Below are 5,326 nucleotides of genomic sequence, written 5' to 3'. Positions count from 1 at the left end.
TATTTTGTTTTTAACTTATGTTATATTATACTATAAAAAATAAAACTTTATTATTATTTATAACTAAAAATGTTGATCTAAGTATGTAGCCTTAAATCAAATAATTTACTTCAAAGAAATATAATAACAAAAGAAAATTACAGTGTACATTTTTCTATAGTAAATTTTGTTCTTCCTAATTAACAAAACTCGTTGACCATATACTTAGAATTGGTAACTTTTTGTTTAATATTATTTGAAATTTAAAACATAGTTGATTAAAATGTAAAGCTATTCAATTTAGTTGTGTTAAATATTTTAATTACTTAGCTGTTCTTAATATTCATATGAGTTGTTATTTTGATATTTTGATACTTAAAAAAGTTATGTCCACACATGATTTACAATTTACCTTTAGTTACGTTTTTGTTAGTTTCAGAAATATATAATTTTAAATACAAACATGTATTATGTAGGTACTTATAAACTCATCAGTAAATGTTGGTTATAATTTATAAATTGAAATAGTGAAAAACATTTTTTGAGTATTAAATTAGATAGTTAGTACTTTGTGCCTACTGTACTATTTGTGTAATACTGACATACAGTATAATATATCGTTATTTATCAAATATAATTATTTTTTTTTTATACTTGACAAGCATTACAAAGTTGTGCAAGCAGTATGTTACAAACGTGATTAGGATTGTGTCAACTTTTCCTATAACCTCACCGGCCCAATGGCGACCAATTATGTAATATAAAATTTAAAAGTATGTGTTAAGGTAATATGCTTTGAGATAGCAATCATCTATACTTATAGAATTATGACCTATGTCACTGTAACATATATGCACCTTAATTATTCTTGAGTACCTATTGTTCAATGCTGTTCAACATTTAAAGGTCATTCTATCTTGGTGATATTTAGGCGAATAAAGTAGAAATGTGAAAAAAATCAACAAGGTGTATAAAGGCCATATCTAATATTTTGTTAAAGGTTAAAACATTATTTGTATTAAAGTAGGTGTATAAAAATCGAATATTCTTTCAACATGTGTTGGAAAACCAAAAGCGAAAATTCAAATTTTATGTATATATACACTAGCTAATTCCGTGCACTTTGTTGCCCGTTAAAAATGCCAACTCTATATGAGACTCGATGGTGATAATGCAAGCAGTATATATAATGCCTACCTGCTGTGGATTGCGGACCCAGTTTGAGCAGTGAGCACTTTGTATAAATAATATATTTGATTTTGATTGCGGACACGCCGATGAGCGGCCATAACTTATAAGTGCAACTCAGCCATCTTGGTAGGCAATGTGCGAAAATTCAATTGTATCCATGCTTATACCTAATCTGCCCAATGAACCACTGCAGGCAACCAATTAAAAGAAAAAAAAACCAATTTCTACTAAATATTTTTATATTTCTCCTATAACCAATAGCAACCGTATGAAACAAATATTTCCTTCGGAAATCTTAAAATCCCTGTTTGAGCAACTCGCCGGGTCGGACCTATCGGGTCCAATTGTGAATCTAAACCATCCAGGGCGTCACCCAAACGCATACAAAAAATTTCATTCAAATCGGTCCAGCCGTTTAGGAGTTCAGTGACATACACACGTACAGTAAAATTATATATTATACATATTTTATGTGATTGGTGTGTATAAGTAGAATACACTACTATAAACGATGAGGGATCTGATAATTATTTTATAGAAATAATAATAGCCATTAAAAAAAATTGTTTTTTCGTCAAACAAATAAAATTCAAAATACACCTAAATACCATCTTACATTATAGTTACATCTACATGGATAGGTACATTTTCATTGTTCATTATAAAATACTACCTAATTTTGAACAACCCAATACGGCAATACCTACTACTCGCATCACATTAATTTTTATTAGTGTTCAGGAGATAGTTGGGATTTGTTATATTATTCAATATTGGTATATATAGGTACTTGTATTTATTATATTTTATTTGATGTGTACACGTAACACGTATAATACATTTATATTCTATGATACACACATATTCTCGGTTTACAAATGTCCTATATAGTGTCACTGTGACAGCATAAATACATAATATAGCCATATTTTAGGTAGGTATACAATGTGAATTTGCATATTTTTTAACGATTAAAAATACATTGTAGTTTAGTCCTGCAGTGCACCGCTGTCGTGTTTTAAAAATAACCTTACGCGGAAACATAATATTATTATCATTAGGTATTATTTTTATTATTACGGCGTACATGGTGCACTGCGCATATTATACTATTACCTATACTATACATATTGTATACCTATTACCTACCTATTGTAGCGTTTACAATTCTTTATATCCCTAGTCAGTAGTCAGCGATGTAGAAGTATGAAATAATCAATAGCATAATAGTAACAATGATGAATAATTTAACAATATTAATTATTACGGTTTTATACATTAAACATTTAGGTAATTATTATGCTTACTTGCAGCACTCATTAGTCTTTACCTACCCACCTATATAGTATGCCCGTAAATACTACTGACTGCATTGACCTATTGCTGCAGACACGCACACATTCACGTCCAATTTATTTTTAGGCGACGGCATACGCACGCGATAGGTGCACCTGCTGGATAAGATTTGACCCAATCGGTGGCGTCAATCGTCAACCCAGAGATATAAATTAATCTACAATGTAATAATATTATATAATACACACGCATTCTGCGGAGTGCCGAGTGTGGATATAATTAAATCTTACATAAATAAACGTATAATAATAATAGTAATGTATAGTAGTAAACAATAATAGCATCATGGTACTGCGGTTGGTCGTCTGTGCCGGGTGCCTCATCTATGGCGCCACGACTTGGCGTTTAGTGGTAACCACCGTCGACGTCGATACCGTGGTAGATGTACCGGCACCCGTGTCAGATTTACAGCGTGGTCCAGGGGCACGGGACTCCTCCCCCTCCCCCCACAAACACCGATTTATATATTTTAAATACCTACTTGTTTTTGATAAAAACAAAAATATTACTTTTGTAGTACGTATTATTTTTCAGAACCACACAGAAAAATGTTTGAATTCTGCCACTGTCTGTGCCTACAATACCTAAGCACCGGTCGGCGGTCACAATATAATGAACGCGTTATGACGGGCAACTTCCCCGAAAAATCGTCTTCCGACCATAATTTAATATTGGTATTTGGTACATAATATATAAATATGTTATAACAAAATTTGTTCTTGCACATTATTGTTTCTGTGCTTCTTACACATTTTGCGCAAAATAGTAAATAAATAGTAGTTGCAGTATAGTACATAGGCGTAACTAGGGTTAACATTTTGAAGAAGTTCAAAACTGTTCATTCAAAATTACCCTCCGAGGGGTCCACTGCTCTACATATTTACCATTGAAAAATTATAGATATTAGTGTATAATAGTACCTATTAACTAAATTGTCTATTATGTATTGGTTTTACTATTATTTTACCCTTGGAGTGTGACTTTATTCCTTATACGCAGTGCTGCAATTAGGGAAGAGGGGGGTGCTGGGGGTGCACAGCACTCCCAAAAGGGCCCAATTATTATATTTAGATGGCTCTTTTCAGACATAATAAGGTTTGAAATGGGGGGCCCAAAAATTTACCTTGCTCTTTGGCCATCTCTTGTTGCGTACATTCTATACTCATGTCACGTAGTGATGCACTATATATCCTGAAACAAATGAATGAAATGGTTTATCCGAAATTCTTTGTAAGCACAATACACCCACCACTATTTATTATCTTGCCGTTTTTTTTTCAGACATTAATTACCAACGCAAATGTATCTACCTGTAACGCCGGTTGAGAATAACAAAAACAAAAATAAAACCATTTCACGAGGGCAACTATTTTTTGCGCCCCTCCCCCTGTAAGCCCCTTTTACCCCCTGATGGGTAGGTACCTCCAATCGTAACTCGTAACTCATCGTCGTGTATACGACGCACATAGAATTTTTTAGTTTTCCAGAATTCTCGGGTCTCGGGAATTCTTCCCGTAATTAAATCGGCCATTCGTCGTTGTTTACACCGCAAACGGCTCTGCTGGCGTATAAAATAATATATAAATGTCCCGACTCCCGAGTAATAATAATACTATGTGCAGAGATCGGTGGCGGCGGTAGCACGAGCAAAGTTTATTTATACCGAGACGGGCAGTCATGGGCGGAGCGAAATCCCAGCGAAGAATCGCGTCTCACGGAATACATGTATATGGTATGTATATATATATATATATATATATATAGGTACGTATATGTATTTATATTGTTCGTATCGAAATGGCCTAACGAAAATAATGCGCGGAATAAATGTGTGTGTGTGTGTGTGTGTCGAGCTCAGTGCGCGAGTTTTCGCCAAACCACTCGCTTTATTATAATAGCGCCACGATGACGATCGAGAACAGGTAAAACGCCATTTATAGAGGAGGTGCCCGTACGATATATATTTTGTACACGACCGTCATAATTATACGTATATCGTACAACTACAACTGTACACCTACCCGTATAGGGTGGGCGCATAATATACTATTATATAGCGTGACGGACATAATATAATAATAATATTATTATTAAATAGCAGTAATCGTATGTGTGTGTAACGGAAACGAATTGCACGCAAGTGTGTGTGCGTGTGTTGTTGTTATTTTTTTTTTTGGAAATTAATTCGCGAAAAATGCAACATGTTAAACCATCCGCGAAAGGCGACCCGCTGTGTCCGCTCGGATTCCACCCGCAAGTCCGTTGGCCGACCAGATGCAAACGGTGTTTCAGGTGAACCATATTTGTATTATATATAATTGTAATATTATGATAATGTGTGTTAGTACTAAAGAGCTTATGGTTCATTAATATACCTACATATTATATTATGGACCTCAGTGGCGTAGACAAGATTTTTCTATGGGGGTGTGGGGGGAGGGACCAATAATGTGTTTACACAGAGTTAGTAGACTATAGGTATTGAACTATTATGGGATCTTACATAAGTTAGTATAAAATATATAGATACTGAATACTGATGCCAATAGGCTTTAATTTAGATTTCGGTTCCTGTACACGGTTATACGAATTCGTATTTGCCGTAACTTTCACAGACCATCATAGAAATAATTTTTAACTATCTCAAATTTTGATGGGAGGAGGGGCTAAAGTCTCCTTAGCTATGTCACTGCTATACCTATATAATATAAAATAAATGCGCCTACATGATTTATTAGGCAATCTTTGTATTTTCATATATTATATATATCTTTCCGCCTTCCAGCATCGCAACAGGATT

The sequence above is a fragment of the Myzus persicae genome, unplaced genomic scaffold, assembly GCF_001856785.1.
Source record: "Myzus persicae strain clone G006 unplaced genomic scaffold, MPER_G0061.0, whole genome shotgun sequence".
In the NCBI taxonomy this organism is placed as follows: domain Eukaryota; kingdom Metazoa; phylum Arthropoda; class Insecta; order Hemiptera; family Aphididae; genus Myzus; species Myzus persicae.
Note: the sequence above shows the minus strand (reverse complement) of the source record.